We start from the raw sequence: 27,823 nt of genomic DNA on the forward strand, positions 1-27,823 counted from the left end.
AATCCAATAATATTCTCTAATTTATCTTCGTCTTCATAAAAGATTTTAGTACAATGATCCAGAATAGTAATATTAGATTTCTCATCGAAAAGTAATAAAACTATTTAACCATATTTAGTTATCATAATTTCAGCTTTTGAAATGTTGTAAGGTTTAGTTTTTTTCAGCATCTTCCCTGTCCAGCACGATCTCCGGACTTCTTTGCAATCGAGCTAGGGATTTTCCATCTGTACGATCGAATGGATATCTACATCTACTACATCTACATCCATACTCCGCAAGCTCCTGACGGTGTGTGGCTGAGGGTACCTTCAGTACCTCTATCGGTTCTCCCTTCTATTCCAGTCTCTTATTGTTCGTAGAAAGAAATATTGTTGGTATGCATCTGTGTGTGATCTAATATCTCTGACTTTATCCTCATGGTCTCTTCGCGAGATATTCGTAGGAGGGAGCAATATACTGCTTGACTCTTCGGTTAAGGTATGTTCTCGAAACTTCAACAAAAGCCCGTACCGAGCTACTGAGGGTCTCTCTTGCAGAATCTTCCACTGGAGTTTATCTGTCATCTCCGTAACGCTTTCACGATTACTAAATGATCCTGTAACGAAGCGCGCTGCTCTTCGTTGGATCTTCTCTATCTCTTCTATTAACCCTATCTGGTACGGATCACACACTGGTGTGCAATATTCAAGCAGAGGGGGGACAAGCGTACTGTAACCTACTTCCTTTGTTTTCGGATTGCATTTCCTTAGGATTCTTCCAATGAATCTCAGTCTGGCATCTGCTTTACCGATGATTTATTTTATACGGTCATTCCATTTTAAATCACTCCTAATGCCTACTCCCAGATAATTCATGAAATTAAATGCTTCCAGTTTCTGACCTGCTATATTGTAGCTAAATGATAAAGGATCATTCTTTCCGTGTATTCGCAGCACATTACAGTTGTCTACATTGAGATTCAATTGCCATTCCCTGCACCATGCGTCAATTCGTTGCAGATCCTCCTGCATTTTAGTACAATTTTCCATTGTTACAACCTCTCGATATACTACAGCATCATCCGCAAAAAGCCTCAGTGAACTTCTGATGTTATCCACAGTCATTTATGTTTATTGTGAAGAGAAACGGTCCTACGACACTCGCCAGCGGCACACCTGAAATCACTCTTACTTCGGATGACTTCTCTCCATTGAGAATGAGATGCTGCGCTCTGTTATCTAGGAACTATTCACTAAAAATCACACAACTGGCCTGATAGTCCATATGCTCTTACTTTGTTCATTAAACAACTGTGGGGAACTGTATCGAACGCTTTGCGGAATTCAAGAAAGACGGCATCTACCTGTGAACCCGTGTCTATGGCCCTCTGGGTCTCGTGGACGAATAGCGCGAGCTGTGTTTCACACGATCGTCTTTTTCGAAACCCATACTGACTTCTACAGAGTAAATTTCTAGTCTTCAGAAAAGTAATTATTCTCGAACATAATACGCGCTCCAAAATTCTACAACTGATCGACGTTAGAGATATAGGTCTATAGTTCTGCACATTTGTTCGACGTCCCTTCTTGAAAACGGGGATGACCTGTGCCCTTTTCCAATCCTTTGGAACGCTACGCTCTTCTAGAGTCGTACGGTACACCGCTGCAAGAAGGGGGGCAAGTTCCTTCGCGTACTCTGTGTAAAATCGAACTGGTATCCCATCAGATCCAGCGGCCTTTCCTCTTTTGATCGATTTTAATTGTTTTGCTATCTCTCTGTCATCTATTTCGATATCTACCATTTTGTCATCTGTGCGACAATCTAGGGAAGAAACTACAGTAAAGTCTTCCTCTGTGAAACAGCTTTCGAAAAAGACACTTAGTAATTCGGTATTTAGTCTGTCATCCTCTGTTTCCGTACCATTGTGGTCACAGAGTGTCTGGACATTTTGTTTTGATCCATCTAACGCTTTGACATTAGACCAAAATTTCTTAGGATTTGCTGCCAAGTCAGTACATAAAACTTTACTTTCGAATTCATTGAACGCCTCTCGCATAGCACTCCTCACACTACATTTCGCTTCGAGTAAATTTTGTTTGTCTGCAAGGCTTTGGCTATGTTTATGTTTGCTGTGAAGTTCCCTTTCCTTTCGCAGCAGTTTTCTAACTCGGTTGTTGTACCGCGATGACTCTTTTCCATCTTGCTTGGCGCATACTCATCTAACGCATATTCTACGATGGTTGTGAACTTTATCCACTGATCCTCAACACTATCCGTACTTGAGACAAAACTTTTGTGTTGAGCCATCAAGTACTCTGAAATCTGCTTTTTGTCACTTTTGTTAAACAGAAAAATCTTCCTACCTTTTTTAATATTTCTATTTACGGCTGAAATCATCGATGCAGTAACCGCTTCATGATCGCTGATTCGCTGTTCTGCATTAACTGTTTCAAATATTTCGGGTCTGTTTGTCACCAGAAGGTCTAATATGTTATCGCCACGACTCGGTTCTATGTTTAACTGCTAAAGGTAGTTTACAGATAATGCACTTAAAAAAATTCACCGGATTCTTTGTCCCTGCCACCCGTTATGAACGTTTGTGTCTCCCAGTCTATATCTGGCAAATTAAAATCTCCACCCAGAACTATAACATGGTGGGGAAATCTACTCGAAATATTTTCCAAATTATCCTTCAGGTGCTCAGCCACAAAAGCTGCTGAGCCAGAGGGCCTATAGAGACATCCAATTACCATGTCTGAGCCTGCTTTAACCGTGACCTTCACCCAAATTATTTCACATTTCGGATCTCCGTGAATTTCCTTCGATACTATTGCACTTCTTTTCGCTATAAACACGCCTCCCCTTCACTGTACAGCCTGTCTCTGCAGTATACATTCCAATCTGAGTTTAGAATTTCATTACTGTTTACATCTTGTTTCAGGTAACTTTCTGTCCCTAGTACTATGTGGGCATTGTGACCGTTTATTATTGAAAGCAGTTCTGGGACCTATCTATAGACGCTCCTGCAGTTTATTATTACCACATTAATATTATTATTCCCTGCTGCGTTTTGCCTACTACTACCTTGTCGCGTCTCAGGAGGCGTCTTGTCGGACCTAGGGAGGGAATTCTCTAACCTAAAAAACCCATATGTGCACTCCACACTTACTCCGCTACCCTTGTAGCCGCTTCCTGCGTGTAGTGCACGCCTGACCTATTCATGGGGATCCTTCATTTCTCCAGCCGATAGCGGAGGTCGAGAAATTTGCACCCCAGATCGCAGCAGAATCGTCTGAGCCCTTGGTTTAAGCCTTCCACTCGGCTTCAAACCAGAGGACCGCGATCGGTTCTGCGAACGATACTACAAATAGCTCAGATTCCACCCCGCGAGCGAGGCTTTCCGCCTTCACCAACTCCGCCAATAGCCTGTATGAACTGAGGATGACCTCTGAACCCAGACGGCAGGAGTCATTGGTGCCGACATGAGCAATAATTTGCAGTCGGATGCACCCAATGCTCTCTATCGCCGCCGGCAGAGCCTCCTCCACATCTCGGATGAGACCCTCCGGCAAGCAGACAGACACTGGCCTTCTTCCCCGACCTTTCCGATGTTTCCCTAAGGGGCTCCATCACCCGCCTAAGACCAGCGTCAGCGACAACATTGCCGCCCGTGGAGGCTACACAACATACTAATATGGGTGTTTCAGCTTGGTTCAATACCTGGTACCTTATAACCGCTTGTGCTACATTCTGGAAGTGTAAATGGTTTTCCTTAAAAGTTATTGTCTGCCCTATTGAAGTTAAGTTTTTGCTTTATATTATACTTACCTCATCCTCTCGTAACCACTGTGTAAGCTGCTTCGTAGATTTAACGGCGTTTCTTCGTCATTTGCACACTCAATTGACTTGTAATATTGAAGTTTTCACGTGCAACCTTCCTGTTAAGATAGTCCTGTTTTCATAGACTCTTTCAGCTTCCTAAACTCCTTGTAGTAGCTTCTCTTTAAGTCTGATACGGAGCCGAGTAAAAGGGCTTAATTAGAGACTCAGACGGATCTGTGATGATGTAGCGTGCATATTTATTGACTTGCGCTATATGGTGGTAGGTTTCCGGATTCTGCTTAACAGGTCTGGAATGCACTACACACAGGAAGAGACTAAGCGGGGGCGATGAGGCAGGGACTAGGCGGTTATTTAGGTTAGAGGGTGTAGGTGTACAGATATTGATCGTTTACTTGAAGAATCGAGTCCACCCCTACGTTCCTTTGTAACAGCGCAGCGGCGTCACTGACGGAGATGTCCCATCGTTCTAGAAAGGCCAGAAACGCGCCTGGAGATCATTTGGAGCTAAGGAGTGAGCAAGACCACAGGGAAGGTCCCGGAATGTCTTGCTCCGCGGATGCGCGATGAAAAGTGAATTAGTTTTTGTGATATTGAGGAATATTGTCTGTAGAGCCGGAGCGTGTTTGCGGGGCTGATCCCGAGTATACAGAAGAGATAACTTTGAAATCAGATTTGTATTTCGTATCGAGGACATTATTACGTAATGAAATGGCGAGTTTACAGTAATGAACTGCCAGTGGTAAACTCATACAGGCTCGCGATAAGCAAGTGAATGAATTTGTACAGTGACTGCAGTCTGAACCAGTGGGAATATGTTACTTGAATTTAAAGAGATATAAAATAACTATACCATACAAAAGTGTTCACATATTAAAACCTTCGTTATTATTAAAAGAACATTTTGGAAGTAAAACGATCGTAGAACAGAGTGGGAGAATAGATACGGCATGCTGCGCAGGCTCACGGTCAGAAATTTAGTTACCGGCGCATGTACCTTGAGAAAATGTTTGCCCGCTATAACTGGCTACTTATCACTGTGCGATGGCTAATTTTTCCAACCAATGAAACTACAGCAAGTATTAATAAACTATAATCGCTAATAAAAGCAATAAGTGATAGGGACCGGTTACAAACAGAAAGAGCATCAGTCTAATAAAGTGAGAGCACACACAACAAAGGTAGACTTAGCAACAATCGTAGCTGTAATGGGAAAAACCAGAGCTCCAAGCGCTAATGGGAAACGCTAAATCTCAAATAATTATAGATACGGAAACCCGGCTAAATCCAATTGTAAGTTAAGCCGAAAATTTAACAAAGGACTTCACTGTGTTCATAAAGGAGAGATTAAATTCAGTGTTTGTAGTTGCAAGCAGTTTACCTTATAGATAAAGTGTAATGTATAGTTACTCTGAGTTAATATGGGTAAACTAATGAGGAAATTCGTGTCAGAAAGGTCGCAGTTCGTAGTAATAGACGGAAAATCATCTAGTAAGACAGAATTACTATTGTGGAAGTGTTATAGGCACTCTGCTGCTACTGATCTACATAAACTATCTGGGAGGCAATCTGAGCAGCCCTCTTAGAATGTTTGCAGATGATGCTGTCGTTTACAGTCTTGTAAGGCATCAGATGACCAAAAAATTGCAAAATTATTTAGAGAAAGTATGCGAATTGGGAGAAAGTAACAATAGATTATAAATAATGAAAAGTGTGAAATCATCCGCGTGAGTACTAAAAGGAATCCACTAGATTTCGGTTATATGATAAATCGCACAAATTCAACTAAGCACCTACATCTACAACTACATCCATACTCCGCAAGCCACCTGACGGTGTGTGCCGGAGGGTACCTTCAGTACCTCTATCGGTTCTCCCTTCTATTCCAGTCTCGTATTGTTCGTGGAAAGAAGGATTGTCGGTATGCTTCTGTGTGGGCTCTAATCTCTCTGATTTTATCCTCATGGTCTCTTCGCGAGATATACGTAGGAGGGAGCAATATACTGCTGGACTCTTCGGTGAAGGTATGTTCTCGAAACTTCAACAAAAGCCCGTACCGAGCTACTGAGCGTCTCTCCCGCAGAGTGTTCCACTGGAGTTTATCTATGATCTCCCTAACGCTTTCGCGATTACTAAATGATCCTGTAACGAAGCGCGCTGCTCTCTGTTGGATCTTCTCTATCTCTTCTATTAACCCTATCTGGTACGGATCCCACACAGGTGAGCAGTATTCAAGCAGTAGGCGAACAAGTGTGCTGTAACCTCCTTCCTTTGTTTTCGGACTGCATTTCCTTAGGATTCTTCCAATGAATCTCAGTCTGGCATCTGCTTTACCGACGATCAACTTTATATGATCATTCCATTTTGAACAATTCCTAATGCGTACTCCCAAATAATTTATGGAATTAACTGCTTCCAGTTGCTGACCTGCTATTTTGTAGCTAAATGATAAGGGATCTATCTTTCTGTGTATTCGCAGCACATTACACTTGTCTACATTGAGATTCAATTTCCATTCCCTGCACCATGCGTCAATTCGCTGCAGATCCTCCTGCATTTCAGTACAATTTTCCACTGTTACAACCTCTCGATATACCACAGCATCATCCGCAAAAAGCCTCAGTGAACTTCCGATGTCATCCACAAGGTCATTTATGTATATTGTGAAAAGCAACGGTCCTACAACACTCCCCTGCGGCACACCTGAAATCCCTCTTACTTCGGAAGACTTCTCTCCATTGAGAATGACATACTGCGTTCTGTTGCCTAGGAACTCTTTAATCCAATCACACATTGATCCGATAGTCCATATGCTCTTACTCTGTTCATTAAACGACTGTGGGGAACTGTATCGAACGCGTTGCGAAAGTCAAGAAACACGGCATCTGCCGCTTCCGCTTTGAGGTAGACTTTCTCCCGTGACACTGTCGCAGCAGTAGCTACGCCTACTCAATGATAACGTCGTAACTTCTGCAACTGATGGCGTATCGTCCACCCCACCTTTGCTCCGGACCGCCTGCACTCTACAGTTCAGCCTGATGGACGAACGCGTTTTTGTTTACACACCGGCCACTGGATCAATTGGATTGTTCAGGGCAGCCGCGACCCAAGCATGCTCTGGCTCCTGGTCTTCCGATGGACTGTTCAGGCCGTAGTAATACGGTAGCCGGAGCGTGAGTGGGCGCTTCAAGACTCAGCCCCGAACCGAGCGATGGGAACGCCAGACCGCATAATGATACTTTGAGCCGATATTCCCGCATCTATAGTCTGCAAGATCCTGTAATCACAGATGGGTAAGTTCTCATCTTGTTGTAGTTGACACAATTTCATCTATCGACTGCTGTGAGTAACGTAAATGGGCCAATATGTATCAACTTACACTCACATTTATTTACATATGTACTATACGCTCGTCATGTGAGAGCTAAAGGTTTTTAAAATCTTTCATTGCGAGATAAAAAGTTGTTACAACGTGTTTTAACTTTTAATTTTCTGCGTTAATATATTCTAGTACCATTTCCCGATTGCTACCTCAAGTCTTCAGTACCTTCTATAACAATTTGCAAAAGCAATAAAGTTAATGAAGGATCACAGTACGCTTCACTTAAAACAATGTCTGGAATTATCAGGTAGATCCGTTGCTATTGAAAGCGGATGTAGATGAAAACTAGATGCTGGCGTTGGCCCAAAAACCCTAGTTTAAGATTCTAAAGCTTGTTTACGACCATGAACCTTCTATCTGACGTTGATAATGGATGAGCCTACGTAAATTTCCCTAGAGATTACAACGTTTTCTTCCAAAGCGTGTTTGAATATCAGGTGTCTAGAATATCCACCTACTAATTACTCTGAAGTTTCAGTAGACAGCTGCTACAGGCCAGCGTAATTAATTAAAAGCTATTATGGCTAATACTCGAGGTTTACTGGTCTATTTTTACCTTGTACAGGTGAAAACGTTTATTTATCGAGTTCCCAATTTGAAAATGGGTAGTATCCGTAACTTTCGTGGGTCAAAGACTTAGCTGTTAGTATTCAACAACATTGCCATGATTACAAACATATAGTCTGCAATTCATTGAACAACGAATGGTGGGCTTTAGTACTAACCAATTTTAGCCATTTTTGTCCTATTGTGTTCGCGTATTGGCCTTCGGGCATATGAAGAATGGAAACAGATAACATTCTGGGTATCAAATCCCACTTTTGTCAGGAGAATTAGAAAATAATATGTATAGCTCTTTTCGTACATAGGATATTTCTGCAAAAAATTAAGAAGATATTTTGGTATCATGGAATTATCCTGCCCATCTCATCACTCCAACAAGTAACGAAACAAACAGTACCTGTTAGTATCGACTTCAGTTTCTTACACAACTCCGTTCTTGAAATTAATCATTGCAAAGATTACTTAAAACTCCATGTTTAGGAGGGAATGGCCTCATCAACAGGGCTTCCTGTTTTGGAAATGCTAAACAGGGCGGGTCTTTCAGATGAAGCATGTCTTAGCATAAATCATCCATGGTCTTTACTCTATTGATTCACTGGCATACTTCCGTTTTTCTGATTCAGAGCAATAATTTTTGACAGATATTTGAGATGGATGGGTATGAGACAGAATAATTTTTGATATATATTTGATATGGATGGGTATGAGACCATTTGAGCATACTGAATTTGTGAGATCTTGCAAGCCTACATTGGAAACAATGTTTCAGGAGCATCTTTTTCATGGGTTTAGCTGACTCAGCAATCTTGTGCAAATCTTGCCGAACGAAGGCCTTCCTTATCCCTCTCTGTTTCTTTATAACTGCAAAATCTCCGTCGCAGATCAGGAAGCTGTGACTATTCACCAACAATTTCTGTGTTACCTCTTCAGAGCATCCCAGGCAAAATGAAGAAAAAATTGACGAATAGCCATTGGAATTCGAGACGGAAGCGCTGCTTGGCACAAACACGATGCGCCATCTCGCAACGAATGTTTCGAAGATTTTCTCCGTGATTCGACACTTGCAACAAGTCTTGAGACACGCGAGAAAGTATCGAGAACACAACAACACCGACAGCACGTTATGTGAAGGAATAGCATTTAGAATTTTTGAAACCTGTCTGCTGTGATGGGGGAACTAAATGAAAATGAGGTATTATTAATATATCGATAATATATTGGCAGTGTGAGCTAAACGAAGCCTATCTGTACAATGTGGAAAACTTCCTGTCCCGACAGGGTGAGTTATATGAAACTTGACTGTTACTACATAGGGAGCAAGCGAGCGGGCTGTTCATATTTGATTTTTCTGATTATTCAGTTCAAGGTGCATCAGATTCCTGACCATTGATGGTTAAAACAAAAATGAACCAATACTTCCAAGATCCTGTAGGCTGATCGAAAGCTATTTGTAATTTTATAAGAAAATAAGCACCGCTCAACAGTCATAGGAAAACAATGTCCTCCACGTATATGTATGGCTGACATCATCGGTTAATCTGTACTGAAATTACATGGGATTATTTAATTATTGAAAAGATATTCAGAGCAATTTGATTAATACACGTTTATTCTATAAATTCAGCCCACATAGAACAAACTGAGCGTGGCGAACGTCTTCGTTAAAAAATTACATGAAATACAATGAAGTTTCAAACTGTTTCAATTACAGTTAATGCCTGTAATGTAGGTTCCACAAGATTCTGGGAAGCACAGTGTAAAAGAGGCGTTTTTCCACAGATAGCGTCTAAATATACTTTACATGATTTGGCACAAATAATTACATTACCCATAGCATTGAAGAGAGTTTATATGCGCCAGAATTAATACTTGCATTGGACAAGTAAGGGAGCAAGTCAGTGGCCACTAAAAATTCACTATAACAAAACATTAGGACCCGAATCGTAATGAACTTAAATTAAAAACTAGAAATTATGACTTCGGCTGCGAGACAATCCTGATTTCATTACAAGGATTCTGAACTTCACACGATGTTAAACTCGATTAAATTCCGAGCACAACAGCAGAAACTCAATTTTTAGGGACCTCGAACAATTATGAACTTCTCTCCGCCCCTCTCTGAAACGAAATCATTTCTGTAGTTCTTTCCAGAGCAGCATCAGCAGTACCCAAACATTCTCCACAACAGAATTTCCTTTATACTATTCGCTGCCCTAATTCCTGAGAGCCAGCCAAGGCTCATAAAAAGAGAAAATCTTCCGCAACAGTCCCCTCCCCACCTGTTACGAGTGTCACAACGAATTACGTCGTATAGTAGTATCCAATGGGATGGCGTTAGCCTATGAGACATGCTAAACTGCTCGTTTCTCTCCTACCATTCTAAATATTTTTCGAAGACCTCTTAACTCTTCCACCCCTCCCCCACCCCCACCCACTAGTTTTGGTAAGCACCTTTGCATCTTTGAAGTCACTACGTCAGCCATTGGCGTACTTTCTAATTTAATCCGCAAGCTGACAACTTTCTTCTGGTACCAGCATGTCACCAGGTGGTGTGAAACGCTCCTTGGTTTCCGAATTTTTTGAGCCTGGTGTCAGCTAGTCTGCAAGAGATGTGATTTTCACAATCAACAAGCTGTCTAATATTGTCTGGCACCAGTATATCGACTGGTGAGGGGGGAGGGATGGGGTTTGTCTCTGCACTTAATCAGTCAAACTTCGTTCTTAGTGCTTGCCTACGGGAACCACAGTGAAAAACACGCGAAGGTGAGCGGTTCTGTAGAATACGACTCTCATGCTCTCCATTGTTTGGAGAAGGCCCACGAAGCCGCCTCTCTGGAAGAAGGCTGCGCAACTCGCATCAGAAAGTCAGCTGTCACAAACAGCAACTCATCTTAACGTAAAAATTGTTACTTCAGAGTGCGCAGCGCCTGGTCATGCGGTAGCATTCTCGCTTCCCACGCCCGGGTTCCCGGGTTCCATTCCCGGCTGGTTCAAGGATTTTCTCTGTCTCGTGATGACTGGGTGTTGTGTGCTATCCTTAGGTTTGTTAGGTTTAAGTACTTCTAAGTTCTAGGGGACTGATGACCGTAGATGTTAAGTCCCATAGTGATCAGAGCCATTTTTGTTTTATTGTTACTTCAGTTAGATCTGATGCTTGTCCCGTGGTCTGCTAATATGAGTATCAGATTGTCCAATTAGAATTAATAATATAATTTAATAATGATGGTGACTGCAATTGTTTCTGCTCTATCCACACAGAAACTACTGATGGAAACCTAACTTAACTTAACCGACTTTTAATCAGCAGGTGGGTGCGTCAGTCAAAGTGGATTTACTGAGGCACATACCAGCATTGTTCTTTTTATTAGTTTACCTCTTGGTCGTTTGGTGTCAGGTTGGATTTACTTATTCGTTGGATTAGGAAGGAAATAAGTAGTGTGGACCCAGATTATCATTTATTAAACATCCTAAAACATAAAGGAAACAACAGCACAGACATTCCTCCGAGAAATTGATGATATCTGCAAACAACTAGCAACTGGCAAAAGCCAATGAACATCCAAGATGCTACTCCAGGCGGGTGTAAAATGAATGTGCGCAACGGAAATTACTGAACGCGAAAATGAAGATTTGGCCCTGTCTGACTACCCCCTGAAGCAGAACTTAGGATCTCTTAATGGTGATATTATCCTCCTTTTTGCTCTTTAACATATAAATTACAACATGAGCATAAATGAATGGTTCAAATGGTTCTGAGCACTATGGGACTCAACATCATAGGTCATAAGTCCCCAAGAACTTAGAAATACTTAAACCTAACTAACCTAAGGACACCACACACACCCATGCCCGAGGCAGGATTCGAACCTGCGACCGCAGCAGTCCTGCGGTTCCGGACTGCAGCGCCAGAACCGCTAGACCACCGCGGCCGGCATAAATGAATGATTTAGGGAACTAATAACTACAAAATGATAAATGCTGTTTCTGCTTATACATTAATTGTAGATTAAAACCCCTTTATATATTATAGATGTTTATATATCAATGTCTAATGGACGTAAAGAGATACAAATAAATTTCTTAAGTAAAATGATTGATCAAGTGCCCAAATCTGCCCTCTTTTTATGGCTACGTGATCTAATATAAATAACGCAAGATGACTGACATCATCTAGAAGACACTACTTTCAAAGATGATCTACAGTGGTTTGCAATCTCACTGGAAATAAAATTAACGTGATCACAGCTGTTTAGCTTTGTAGCCCTAATATGACGAAGCAGTTAGCAATATCACCGTATATACTGGGTCCGATGTGTCGGAGTGACGGTTCTCGTACTCGTCTGCGACGATGGAAGAACTCCAGCCACAAAATAAAAAAAAAAACTCTTTCAAACACTAAGACGGCAGAAGGCGGTCCTCTGAGTAGTATGATATACACTCCTGGAAATGGAAAAAAGAGCACATTGACACCGGTGTGTCAGACCCACCATACTTGCTCCGGACACTGCGAGAGGGCTGTACAAGCAATGATCACACGCACGGCACAGCGGACACACCAGGAACCACGGTGTTGGCCGTCGAATGGCGCTAGCTGCGCAGCATTTGTGCACCGCCGCCGTCAGTGTCAGCCAGTTTGCCGTGGCATACGGAGCTCCATCGCAGTCTTTAACACTGGTAGCATGCCGCGACAGCGTGGACGTGAACCGTATGTGCAGTTGACGGACTTTGAGCGAGGGCGTATAGTGGGCATGCGGGAGGCCGGGTGGACGTACCGCCGAATTGCTCAACACGTGGGGCGTGAGGTCTCCACAGTACATCGATGTTGTCGCCAGTGGTCGGCGGAAGGTGCACGTGCCCGTCGACCTGGGACCGGACCGCAGCGACGCACGGATGCACGCCAAGACCGTAGGATCATACGCAGTGCCGTAGGGGACCACACCGCCACTTCCCAGCAAATTAGGGACGCTGTTGCTCCTGGGGTATCGGCGAGGACCATTCGCAACCGTCTCCATGAAGCTGGGCTACGGTCCCGCACACCGTTAGGCCGTCTTCCGCTCACGCCCCAACATCGTGCAGCCCGTCTCCAGTGGTGTCGCGACAGGCGTGAATGGAGGGACGAATGGAGACGTGTCGTCTTCAGCGATGAGAGTCGCTTCTGCCTTGGTGCCAATGATGGTCGTATGCGTGTTTGGCGCCGTCCAGGTGAGCGCCACAATGAGGACTGCATACGACCGAGGCACACAGAGCCAACACCCGGCATCATGGTGTGGGGAGCGATCTCCTACACTGGCCGTACACCACTGGTGATCGTCGAGGGGACACTGAATAGTGCACCGTACATCCAGACCGTCATCGAACCCATCGTTCTACCATTCCTAGACCGGCAAGGGAACTTGCTGTTCCAACAGGACAATGCACATCCGCATGTATCCCGTGCCACCCAACGTGCTCTAGAAGGTGTAAGTCAACTACCCTGGCCAGCAAGATCTCCGGATCTGTCCCCCATTGAGCATGTCTGGGACTGGATGAAGCGTCGTCTCACGCGGTCTGCACGTCCAGCACGAACGCTGGTCGAAATGAGGCGCCAGGTGGAAATGGCATGGCAAGCCGTTCCACAGGACTACATCCAGCATCTCTACGATCGTCTCCATGGGAGAATAGCAGCCTGCATTGCTGCGAAAGGTGGATATACACTGTACTAGTGCCGACATTGTGCATGCTCTGTTGCCTGTGTCTATGTGCCTGTGGTTCTGTCAGTGTGATCATGTGATGTATCTGACCCCAGGAATGTGTCAATAAAGTTTCCCCTTCCCGGGACAATGAATTCACGGTGTTCTTATTTCAATTTCCAGGAGTGTAATACTGTCTTCTCCCCTCTGTTTTCTACAGAAAAGAAACGCGAATTCTCAGCCACAAGGGCGGAATTCAGATAACGTCTCTATATGAGTATAGACAGAGGAAGTGCTCTCAATCACTGAACATTGCGTATTCAACGACGACTCCCTACCCGGAGGCGAAGTCCAGAACCGTATAAGTTCGCAACAGTGCAGTGCCTAACCGGTCTAACTACAAAATCTCCTGAGAGCAAAGACAGCAACTCCGTCTGTAGCAACAAAAGCTGATATTAAGCTACCGTCAAACACGGACGCTCAAAACGGAAGACCTGATTGTCTCCACCGCTGGCTTCCCAGCAAAGCTCGGCTACCCTCCCTCGTAACTGCAGAAGGCGAATCATATTCTCGAAACCACGGAATATTCTCCCTCTCTACAGATTCTTCCGAACACCGACCAACCATATTTCAGTCTTTTGTCGTTCAGCGCGGAAAGTTTGGGAGGAAATACCTACACTAGTTAATTAGGAGTTCTTACAATGGTACGCTACGCAGAGTAAAAATCCTCTGAAATAACCAAGCCTGTTTGATTTCAGAGGTAAAGGATATTGCGGAGACGTGGCTTAGCCACAGCCTGGGGGATATTTCCAGAACGAAATTTTCACTCTGCAGCGGAGTGTGCGCTGATTTTGAAACTTTCCTTTCTTCCAGTAGTGCTAGTCCTGCAAGTTTCGCAGGAGAACTACTGTGAAACTTAGATGGTAGGAGACGAGGTACTGGCGGGACTAATAATTCTGAGGACGGGTCGTGAGTCGTGCTTGGGTAGCTCAGTCGGTAGAGCACTTCCATGCGAAAGGCAAAGGTCCCGGGTACGAGTCTAGGTCCGGCACACAGTTTTAATCTGCCAGGAAGTTTCAAAATCAGCGCACACTCCGCTGCACAGTGATAATTTCATTCTGTAGGCAAAACATGTTACACGACATAATCAAGTTCAAACTAAAAATGCTTTAAATTACGATATAATTTTCCTTTACTTTTGTGTAGTTCTTCAAAATAGGGAATAGATGTAAATAAGTAGATCGTTGATAACATAGTATTGTTTTATTACTTCTCATGGTTACGAAATCTGGAAAGGTAAGTCCCCGATTTCTCTTAAAGTTTACTGATTTGCTTCCTGGTCGCATGAATACCGAGCGTATTAATTGAGAAACTCTACGGAATACGTTTCTTTACCGTTTCCAGACACAATTTGATGCTAACGCTGGAATTGACAGAAAATTCGAAATTGTCAAAAACAGTGTGGAACAATTTCAAAACTCTCACTCGAGCAATCTGACACATACACAAATATCAAATGGGGCACACATCACGTCTCCCCCTGTAATTTTCACTTCAAGCGAATCCAGGGAAGTTTATTCACAAACGGGAGAGGTGATTACTTTAACCCTCCAGTCTGCGCTAATGTCTCACGTGTGGCGACCATGATTCAATACGACAGCAAACGGCATTACATTTCTGATTTACAGTTCCGCTCATCGTTCTAGCCTCAACAAAGTCTTCTAGCAGTGATGTCAGCGAGACATACAGCTCTAAATGTTAAGCTCTTTAGTGAGTTTGTGTTCGCGATACCATCTGCACTAAGATAAACTAATAACCATATACGAAGAGCTGCGATTCACCCGCCAACAGAATCCACATCGCGTGACACTCGAGCAAATACTATAGGCATTTATTGAATCACACAAAATGATAACAGCAACAGCACTATCTCCCTTCTCTATAAGAAACGATGCCTACTATAATTAGTATATATTCCCCACATAGTAATGTGTGTTAAAGACGATAATATCAACGATAACTACAGCTATCGCTGCGGTTGTAAAAGCCAATAAGTAATCAACGTAATGCATTTAAACTAGAACTTAACCATCTATTCCACGCTTGGACGATTTTATAGAGGCGCTCACTTTCATGCGTGAATGTGCATATAGCAATTCAGCATATTATTGTCTACGCTGTGATGTATCTTCATCACTGCTTGTCGCCCGTCTGGGAGTCGATTTTCAGGAATCCCCCAGTTTTTCCTTTTATGTTTTGGTGGAGTAACTTAAGAAGTCTTCGTTTTACTTTCAGTCAGACGATTTCATCTGTACTCATTTCTCAGTAACAATTATTTTCGTTAATCAAATACTCCTTCTAGTCTTAATAAAGCTCTACTAGGTATTCATTAAACAACTATGGTGATAAAGCACAAATCTTCCCCTAGCATTCTACGTCTCTTACGCGACATTACGTTACATTAGTGACATTCCATCAAACCCACAGATAAGAGAAATATATAAAATATTATTATATCTTTTGATTTAAGAGTAATATAGCGAAATGACTTAAAATTAGGAAAGACATAATAAAGCGCCAATTGTAAAATAAGCTAGCGCTCAAGATAAAAGTTTATGTGAAGATACTATTCAATGGATTAGAAGAATCTACTCAACACAAGTTTCCTTAATTCGTTCTTTAAGTCGATCACTGTATCTGAATTACATTTCATGCGCCCTGGCAGATTGTCGAATAATCAGTTATCTGATACATTCCTCCAGTAATGTTGACGCGTTGACGTTTTCGTCGAGTTTATGTTTGGCCGTAGTAATATATTCAAGAATATCTCTGTTTCTGAGATGTGTAATGGCATCAGAAAGAATGAAGAGCGTGAATGTTTAAGTGGTGGAGGTGGGAACATGGGTGGTGGGGAGGTGGGGGAGGGAGGGGGCGAGGGGAGACACTGTAAATGTCGGCTAATGTTGTCAAAGTTGCTTACTTAAAAAGACGCAATGCACCGTGTCTGTATTAAGCGGATGTGAGGCAACGGGCGTTGAACCCTGCATCCATTCGTGCTGATGATACACAACTGTATGCAATTGTCGAAGCTATCTTTGCTGTGTCTGTGGTTGACTGTGTCTATGTAGTTCGACAACATGTTGCTTCGGACATGCCTCTATGTCGAAAGGAATAGACACTGCTGGCGATCGATAGCCATATTACATCACGTAATGTATTCAAAAAACACCTTGCACTGCCAACAGCCACCGCCCGCACCTCAGACTCCCGTGCCACCTCGCACACCTTTCAGGTACCTCTCCGCTCTCTCTGTAGGGCGCTGTGTTAAGAACAACCTCCGCCACGAGGCATCTGTCCACAAGTCGCCTACCCTTTATGTCGCAGGAATCGATCGTGGTCATGTAAAATCGATTGGGACCCATCAACTATGCCATGCTAATTACTCCTTAATGTATTTGTACACGGTTTAACTTGTTGTCTTGTATACTATGTGCACCTCGTGACAGCACCAAATTGGCAGCTCGTGGGAAAGCAGGTGGATAGTAACGTAAAGCTTCGCCGTTTTTTTTTTTAAAACTGAAAACTATTTTTGCGGTCAGCCAGAAAGCGATGGAGAACATACTGACCATAATTCCCAGTCTGCAAGCCCACATTCTTCTTGTACTCATTGAAAGGAAGTGTTACTATTTGCTATTTACGCAGTGCGATCAAGAACTATGACACTATAAATAAAAGTTTAGAGTTCTAACTGATTAATATATTCAGTAAATGTTCACATGCAGAAACATAGTAATATTCCTCATAATATTAATATTGACCGTATCATAAACATCACTATTAGTAATTCAGATGCGACCTCTACGGTAAGATCCAAATAAAATGATTTATCGTCCTGACTTAATTATCAAAGTTAATTGCTCGCCACGCAGTTTTGTCAGTATTTCGGGTGGCACACAAACAGTTACTTCCCTGAAATCTAAGCGATCCACGACGGTTTACAGTCCTCGCGAGTTCACTTCCTACCTTTACCAAAAACATGTGTTTGGTAGAGCCTGCCTGCGATGTCATCTGAGACACAGCGTATGCCGGCGTTGGACTGATGCGGACAGATTGACAGCTCAGTGCGAAGTTTCCCAACAAACTGCTCTGCACTGCATTCCACTGCACTGCACTTTCAGAACGAGGAAAACCAGAACTCGCGTGCGAGCAGGGTAAGCGTAGTTGGCAAAATCGAATGGCTGGTGTGGGGGAAGGGGTTTAGTCCGTTCGGGAGGGGTGAAGGGATATAGACTGTACTTGGGCGGGGTAAAGCCGTCGGCTCACGGACCGTGAATCCGAACGTTGAGCGTTGAGCGTGCCGAGTTTCTGACTTCATACCGTGGAATAGCACGTCCTGGAGTCTTTCCGAACGTGCAGAGCAATATCTGGCATGTCAGATATTCTGAGCGTGCATCTGAGTGTTGACCAATGAGATGGCACAACGCCACCTACGTCACACGCACGCCGTCTCCCTTCAGTACAGAGTTGTGAGGCGCCATATTGGCATTCATTTCAAGCCTATATGTATAAATGCCGTTTCTGAGCACCGGAAAATTGAGAATCACTGGAAAACCCGTTGTTAACTGTGTGATTCGTTCTAATAAAATAATGAGAAACATTATATTCGTGGCAAAAGAATTATTGTACCTTGCGTATTATGAGAGTAGGCTATTTGAAGACAGCGACACACTGAAGATCCACCCAAAACGCATTGTTCTTGGTACAATTTGTTGTAATTAAAGTTAAGTTAGTAACATATCGACGATTAAGGTTTCCAGCAAGGGGTAAGATAATATGATTAGTCACAATGCGAGTGTTGTTGGTATAGCGGAATGAGTAGTGACACCGTCTAATTTTCAACTCTTTGTAGAGGCGGTGGTTCGCGTCTGGTCACTTCCAAAGCTTTTTCCCTAACATTCGGGTTTTTATTAGGTTCTGATACTTTATTATTAGTTTAATATAAGTATATACTATAATATTTGATGTTATGTAAATATAAGTGCACCTTCTTTTGAGTAGGTGACTTTGTTCGATTGGCTTAATCTACAGGACAACTTGGTCTACTTCTATAAAGATATTTTGTTCCTTTTTCTTTTACGCTTCGTAATTCTCGTGTTGCAAAGATTCTGCTAATGAGTAGGAATAGTGATCAAGTAAGATTGACCTTGGTGTTTTACTGAAATGCGGGAACGATGAAATACAGTTTATCTTATGTGGAGAAGTATTCCAAATTTGAGCCTGTGTCCTTATCGATTGGACATAATACTTTCCTTTTCGTGGGCGATGGAGGAAATGTGCGTTTTAATAGAGCTAACGTGGGAATTTTACGCGCGCCCGTTGAGGAAACAGTGTGATTTACGACTAGAAACACCCCTGAACTGCCGCTGGAGTGCGTTGCGATCGCGTGTACCACAGTGGGGCCCACATTCCGCGTGCACGAGTCGCATCGTTCCTGAGCGTTCAGCAGCACATTGAACTTGGCACGCTCAGCGTTGACGTTCGACAGCACGGTCCGTGTGCCGACGGCTTAACACCCGTCACGGAGGGACGCAGCAACCATCTGCAACACAGGGTGAAGGCTGCGGTCGTCGGGGAGCGGCAAGCGTTCGTGCAGAGTGGCCTCGACGACTTGCGTCATCCTCCCAGTTGGGAGGGGGAGCAGATGTCTCCGTATCCTTCGGTGTTGACGGGGCCTCCCGAGCGATAGCGGGGGGGGGGGGGGGGGGCGGGGCTGGGTCCCTCTGGGTAGAGGCGTCCACCCCCACACGCTGCCTCACAGTGTAGACGGGAGCAGGGGCAGATGACTTCTCTAGTTCCTGCAGCTCCTCGCGGAGCTGTTGCTGCTGGGGGGATGGTCAGCGACGAGCTCTGCCTTCAAGGCGGCCCTCTCGGCCGAGAAACCAGCACGGAAGGTGGCCAACGCGTCTTCCGTGGTGGTTGGTGTCAAGGCGGCGTGGCCCGCTGTCCCCCACTAGAGGTGGGAGGCGGGACGGCCGTCTCGGGGCCAGCGACCGCCGTTGGGCCTTCTCACGTAGCCGCAGCTGCGCGGGTTTGCACGAGGACAGCGACGCGATTCACGGACCTGGCGGCCACGCCACGACACTTGGTAGAGTTGAGCGTGTCGCGCGCCTTCGCAACAGGTCCCATGCGCTGACACTTGAAACATTGCTGCACAGTGCACTTCCTCGATTGCCGTTCGCAGCCACAATCTCTCCCGATGTCTCCCAGCAGGAATTCAAGCTCGGCAGCAAGCTGGCCTCCCTTTCCGCATCCGGACATTTCGGATGGCGACGAAGTGAGCCGCAGCGAGTCGAGCAGCAGAGTGCGTCACGTGCGTCTCAACGAACTGCCTCTCTAGCCCTATTTATGTACGGGCGCTGCGTCTAACAATACCACCACTTGCAAAGTAGGTTAGAAATCAAATTAATAATGTTGCTCACGCAGCATATGTTCGCTTTATCGGGCAACAACAAAGTTATTGACTGTGGATGGTATGGTCAGAATGGAAATAATGAAGTCACTGTAAAAAAGTCATTAATTTTGCTATCATCACACTTAATCACTTCAGTACAGCAGTCATTACGTTTGTAGCTACCGTTACCCCAGACTCCGCGTTCCACTGGATATCAGTGTTGACATTTATGGACTGTTTTCCTTAACTTAAACAGCATCATTACTCTGCACCTCACATAAATTCCCAGCAACTTGTATTTCACCATACTTTACCACTAACTTAGTCTTTCTACTAAAATAAAATCGTCTAACTGGGACACTCTCTTCTAATCTTCACAAGATCGACAGTTTCAACTATGTCAATGGTAGTTGGATGTTCTGCAGGAAGGTAGCCTGCTACAAGCCTGCTTCTCTCCCTCCCAACTCATCTTTTTCCATTCTCTCTGTTTCCCCTCCAGCATGTTACTCACCTCCCTAGGCCCATTTTCCATTATCCATTCCTCATGCAGTCTGCACACCTTCTCCCTATACTCTGGAGTTTTGTGATGAGTCGTTTCCTTCACCTTAGCATCAAGTTCTTCTAATATTATGTCCGTTTCACTTTTTCCTCTTAAATCTTATCCACTTCATCTACTAAAACTTTAACCACCTCCTCCCTGAAAGCTCCTTGTGCTATCGACAACCCAGCTCTCTGTGCTACTGACCAAGACATGATTACCTCCTACCAGTTGCACAATCATCAACAAGGAAAGAAACAGACTTAAACACACCACTGTCCTAAATTCTCACTACCTTGAAGTTTTAAATACCGAGCCATATTCCTTGATCCCCATAAAACAAAATGAAATTACGAGAATACTCAACTATATTATTTTACTCCATACTACATCCTAATTATTCGGACTTAAATAGCTTATTATTACCGAATCACTACTGCGACGGGGGGGGGGGGGGGGAGGGGTGTAAATAAAGAAATGCGGTTGAAGCGTTCTCGCACGAAATGTGCATATACAAATGTTGGTTAAAAATGTCATTGCAAAATTTTGGCTCTCACGTAAGTCTCAGGGGATGATTTCCACACTTGGTGCACTAGTACACTTCCACACCCGTGCATTTGTTATAGTGTTTGAATTTAATTATTCACTCAGACATAAATACAGTTTATGCTAGGGAACAAGAATTAGGCGATTATTATACTGAAATCAGTTTTTCACGGCACAGTTCAATCACTATTTATTGGCATTGTTCTTTTCTTTCACACATCGAAATTAGCGCTGGTGAAACAGTTTACAGTTTTCCTTTAATAATAATTTGACTCCGAGCCCCTAGTAGTAGTAATGTAGGCTGCTATAAATGAAAATTACTCAATCAGCTCGAACAGAACCATAAGTCCCACTGTCCTCTTTCTCCTAACAGTTTTGGCGCGAAATCACAGACCGCCACATGTTCACTTACGACGATGTATACCTCGTAAATCGTACTCACAGAAATAATCGTAGCACTTCCAGTTCACCAAATATATACTTGCACACTTCCACTATTAAACAATACTCAAAAGACCACATGGGCCACCCTCAAGTGGGGCTTGCTCGCCACCCACCCTCCGAAACGACTGACCAACGACTGACCCCTGGCCAAGATGGCCGCTCGATTATATATGCTCGGACATCAACCCTCTCGTTATGCGAGTAACAGTCTCACCAGTTAAGGTTACAAATTGTGATACATACATCCCTCGACAGAAATAAATACACCATCGCAACCGCGCTAAAACGTACATCGTATCTACATTAATTTCTAGGGTTATTCTATGGCCCGTAAATCAAGTTCCAGTTTTTGCAAAATTTCGCCACTTAGCGCAAATTGTTTTTGTTGACATCTATGCTGCAAAGTTTTAACATAGAACCGCATGTAGCACCGTTTCTAGACGTAATCTATAGTGATCTACACACTGCGCTGCTGAAAATCTTCATATCTATAATAATTAATTATTATATATTGGCGATAAATGTTAATAATAATTTGCAAACAATGAAAACTATTGCCACTTAAGTGTATAGTATAACTTAACTAGTTTAAAATACGTGTGATCCCACCCAAACTATTATATAGTCCCGTTCTTTACGTCCTGAATTTTCTATTGAATTTTATAAACAATTTTCTCTCAAACTTTGTTTATTGCTCTTCACGGGCTTAATTATTTACTAATCTTAACATATGACTACGGCACTCGATCCGATATGACGAAACGTTTTTAATGAGTGCTCGATTATCCCTGTAAGTTGTTATTTACTGTTTTTATTAATCTTTCAGTATTCGTGATATTAACCGTTTTTGAGGTTACTATAATTTTTGCGTCTCGTGACCTGAAATAAAGATCGATCTTTCAGAAGGTGCATATTGCTGACCACAGTCCACTGCCGCTTCGCTCTTCACCGTAAGTTACATAATTTTCGCGTAATGTGCGAAAAATCAAACAATGCCCCAAGCTGTGGGCCACGTGGCGACGGAGGAGTCCCACGGATCGTTGCAAATCTCGCGCGGGCGCGCCACGCGCTTCCGCGAATCACGCACCATGTAGCGCGCTCGCTCTCCACAAAGCAGTCCTTGCTTGGTAGACCTATTCATCTGGTAACGGGTGTTTGTACCGTCACACTACCCATGGTTAACGGCTTACATTCTACCAAACAATGAGCCACACCTGTTGGTCATGACACCCACATCACTCGTACCAACTAGATGCTAACTAACTCTCCATTTATTTCTGCCTTCATCTGTCGCCTTCTGGACTTAGAAGTATAACTCAACCCATGACAAAATGCGCTCGCTTGCCATAACCTTGCAGTCAAACAAAAACAAAACAAAAAGACTGCACACACCCCAGAATGAAGATTATCAAGGCACTCTAGCTGCTTCTGTTGCTGCTGCGACCGCTACGGTCGCAGGTTCGAATCCTGCCTCGGGCATGGATGTGTGTGATGTCCTTAGATTAGTTAGGTTTAAGTAGTTCTAAGTTCCAGGGGTAGCGTGGTCTAGGGGTAGCGTCTTTGATTCATAATCATAACGTCTTCGGTCCCGGGTTCGATCCCTAGCGGCATTCGGAGCCTACGTCAGTACAGGCATGCTCTTCAAAGTCAGTTATGAGTCGCTGACCCTTCCCCCAGAAAGGGGAGGTCTTGGTCTAGTCCATGTCCACGACAGAGCTGTGGCCCTGTATGTCAGCTCACACATCAAGCTGTGGCGCCACCACCCGGAAAGTTTGACAGGTTTGCTGTTGGAGTCCTTAGCTCCGCCCTCCATTATGCCCCCACTGACGACGCAAGACATACCCCCACCCTTCTACTACTTCGGGAACTTTTACATTGAACACAGCTATGTCCGTATCGCAGTACCACCGACGAAACAGGCGTCGGCGCGGGATATATATCGTGTCCTACAGCAGAGGCGCCCAGCAAACATCGTGGAGACCAAAAGCCCTCAGATTAATTGGAAGGTGGTGTGGAAGACGATTCACGCGATTCCACTGGACACAGCCGTCCGACCACATGGTACATCACAGTCAATGGTAAACAGATCACCCGATCACGCCTCCACAAGATAAACATGGCGGAATCGCCTCTCTGCGTAGACTGCGGGATACCAGACACGGACGAACACCGTCTCACATGTGGTGCGGCAGAAGACGTATGGCGCTTGGTGCGACAAATTTTGTCGTATTTCCTACGAGTGACTCCGGAACACATTACACCCCGGTTTCTACTATTTCCGGATCAACAGTATTTCCCGCGCGCCAAGACCAACGCTGTCACGTGGATCCGTGCGCATGCGGTACACTACTTATTTCACGATGGACCTAAAGATGTATTAGACCTTTGGAACTACCTACAGGAACGTCATTGCAAGATCGTACGGAACCCAAAATACAGACAGTATTTTTCTAATTACTTCGGGAGTGCCCTACGCGACCCTCCACGCAGCTGGATCGTCAACAGGTAGGAGAAGATACCCACTGAGTGAGCTGACATGACTAAGTTCGATTCTCGTTGGAACAACATGATATACGTGAAGACGTACCTGGATGATGAAGCGTAAGGAGAGCAGCGACACACCCTTCTGCATCCTGTATGAAACACTTTTTTTTCGTTTTCCCCATATACATTACCTCGGTGTAGGAACGTGCCGAGATATTGTTTTCTTTTTCTCAGAGCACGATGCGGTGCTAGATACATTTATTTTTGTTGTGGTATAAAGTAAAACCACATTAAGAATGTATTAAAAACAGTAAATCAATAATAATTACCACAAAAGATTTCCCCTTCCCATCCCTGATTCCTTGACGGACGAGGGGGACACTGCGACCAGGCCTCGGGTTACGAACCCTGATCGCTCTGCCTTTCCCGCCCTCCCCCACATACTTCAAAAAAAATAAAAAATAAAAAAAAGATCCCCGCCACTGCCTAAATTTTGATAAATAATCAGCATTGGCGGCCGAAGACTTCCGGCATAAGAAGTCAGCCTCATTCTGCCAACGGCCTTGTCAAAGAGGGCGGAGCAGCAGATAAAGGTTCAGGGCACTCTGTTGTCCTAGGGGTGGGAAATTGCCCCTAAAGGCGGAAGAATCAGCAATGATCAACGACATGAGGATGCAGAAGGTAATGGAAACCACTGCATTACAGACACGTAACGTGTATCCACAGAACATGTGGCTTGTAATTGAAGAAGTGTCATGATGATCTCTCCATTGGCAAAAGATTCCGGAATAGTTCCCCATTCGGATCTCCGGGAGGGGACTGCCAAGGGGGAGGTTACCATGAGAAAAAGATTGAATAATCAACGAAAGGATAACGTTCTACGAGTCGGAGCGTGGAATGTCAGAAGCTTGAACGTGGTACGGAAACTAGAAAATCTGAAAAGAGAAATGCAAAGGCTCAACCTAGATGTAGTAGGGGTCAGTGAAGTGAAGTGGAAGGAAGACAAGGATTTCTGGTCAGATGAGTATCGGGTAATATCAACAGCAACAGAAAATGGTATAACAGGTGTAGGATTCGTTATGAATAGGAAGGTAGGGCAGAGGGTGTGTTACTGTGAACAGTTCAGTGACCGGGTTGTTCCAATCAGAATCGACAGCAGACCAACACCGACAACGATAGTTCAGGTATACATGCCGACGTCGCAAGCTGAAGCTGAACAGATAGAGAAAGTGTATGAGGATATTGAAATGCAGTATGTAAAAGGGGACGAAAATCTAATAGTCATGGGCGACTGGAATGCAGTTGTAGGGGAATGAGTAGAAGAAAAGGTTACAGGAGAATATGGGCTTGGGACAAGGAATGAAAGAGGAGAAAGACTAATTGAGTTCTGTAACAAGTTTCAGCTAGTAATAGCGAATACCCTGTTCAAGAATCACAAGAGGAGGAGGTATACCTGGAAAAGTCCGGGAGATACGGGAAGCTTTCAATTAGATTACATCATGGTCAGACAGAGATTCCGAAATCAGATACTGGAGTGTAAGGCGTACTCAGGTGCAGATATAGACTCAGATCACCATGTAGTAGTGATGAAGAGTAGGCTGAAGTTCAAGACATTAGTCAGGAAGAATCAATACGCAAAGAAGTGGGATACGGAAGTACTAAGGAATGACGAGATACGTTTGAAGTTCTCTAACGCTATAAATACAGCAATAAGGAACAGCGCAGTAGGCAGTACAGTTGAAGAGGAATGGACATCTCTAAAAAGGGCCATCAGAGAAGTTGGGAAGGAAAACATAGGTACAAAGAAAGTAGCTGTGAAGAAACCATGGGTAACAGAAGAAATACTTCAGTTGATTGATGAAAGGAGGAAGTACAATCATGTTCCGGGAAAATCATGAATACAGAAATACAAGTCGCTGAGGAATGAAATAAATAGGAAGAGCTGGGAAGCTAAGACGAAATGGCTGCAAGAAAAATGTGAAGACATCGAAAAAGATATGATTGTTGGAAGGACAGACTCAGCATAGAGGAAAAATCAGCACCTTTGGTGACATTAAAATCAACGGTGGTAACTTTAAGAGTGCAACGGGAATTCCACTGTTAAATGGAGAGGAGAGAGCAGATAGGTGGAAAGAATACATTGAAAGCCTCTATGAGGGTGAAGATTTGTCTGATGTGATAGAAGAAGAAACAGGAGTCGATTTAGAAGAGATAGGGGATCCAGTATTAGAATCGGAATTTAAAAGAGCTTTGGAGGACTTACGGTCAAATAAGGCAGAAGGCATAGATAACATTCCATCAGAATTTCTAAAATCATTGGGGGAAGTGGCAACAAAACGACCATTCACGTTGGTGTGTAGAATATATGAGTCTGGCGATATATCATCTGACTTTCGGAAAAGCATCATCCACACAATTCCGAAGACGGCAAGAGCTGACAAGTGCGAGAATTATCGCACAATCAGCTTAACAGCTGATGCATCGAAGCCGCTCACAAGAGTAATATACAGAAGAATGGAAATGAAAATTGAGAATGCGCTAGGTGACGATCAGTTTGGCTTCAGGAAAAGTAAAGGGACGAGAGAGGCAATTCTGACGTTACGGCTAATAATGGAAGCAAGGCTAAAGAAAAATCAAGACACTTTCATAGGATTTATCGACCTGGAAAAAGCGTTCGTCAATATAAAATGGTGCAAGCTGTTCGAGATTCTGAAAAAAGTAGGGGTAAGCTATAGGGAGAGACGGGTCATATACAATATGTACAACAACCAAGAGGGAATTATAAGAGTGGACGATCAAGAACGAAATGCTCGTATTAAGAAGGGTGTAAGACAAGGCTGTAGCCTTTCGGCCCTAGTCTTCAATCTGTACATTGAGGAAGCAATGATGGAAATAAAAGAAGGGTTCAGGAGTGAAAGGATATCAATGATACGATTCACTGATGACATTGCTATCCTGAGTGAAAGTGAAGAAGAACTAAATGATCTGCTGAACGGAATGAACAGTCTAATGAGTACAAAGTATGGTTTGAGAGTAAATCGGAGAAAGACGAAGGTAATGAGAAGTAGTAGAAATGAGAACAGCGAGAAACTTAACATCAGGATTGATGGTCACGAAGTCAATGAAGTTAAGGAATTCTGCTACCTAGGCAGTAAAATAACCAATGACGGACGGAGCAAGGAGGACATCAAAAGCAGACTCGCTATGGCAAAAAAGGCATTTCTGGCCAAGAGAAATCTACTAATATCAAATACCGGCCTTAATTTGAGGTAGAAATTTCTGAGGATGTACGTCTGGAGTACAGCATTGTATGGTAGTGAAACATGGACTGTGGGAAAACCGGAACTGAAGAGAATCGAAGCATTTGAGATGTGGTGCTATAGACGAATGTTGAAAATTAGGTGGACTGATAAGGTAAGGAATGAGGAGGTTCTACGCAGAATCGGAGAGGAAAGGAAAATGTGGAAAACACTGATAAGGAGAAGGGACAGGATGATAGGTAATCTGCTAAGACATGAGGGAATGACTTCCAAGGTACTAGAGGGAGCTGTAGAGGGCAAAAACTGTAGGGGAAGTCAGAGATTGGAATACGTCAAGCAAATAATTGAGGACGTAGGTTGCAAGTGCTACTCTGAGATGAAGAGGTTAGCACAGGAAAGGAATTCGTGGCAGGCCGCATAAAACCAGTCAGTAGAGTGATGACAAAAAAAAAAAAGTTATAGGGGAGTGATGGCCTCAGAGGTTAAGTCCCATAGTGCTCAGAGCCATTGAACCATTTTTTTGTTGCTGCTACACGGTGTGATGACAGATTCACAGATTGCCTGCTGACGACACAATGAAGGTTGCGGGGTGAGTGACGGGATCAAAGCCCCCAGTGAAAACAAGGTTGACAGCTGAAAATGACTTTTATTGTTCTACACACG

The sequence above is a fragment of the Schistocerca cancellata genome, chromosome 7 (genome assembly GCF_023864275.1).
Source record: "Schistocerca cancellata isolate TAMUIC-IGC-003103 chromosome 7, iqSchCanc2.1, whole genome shotgun sequence".
In the NCBI taxonomy this organism is placed as follows: Eukaryota; Metazoa; Arthropoda; class Insecta; order Orthoptera; family Acrididae; genus Schistocerca; species Schistocerca cancellata.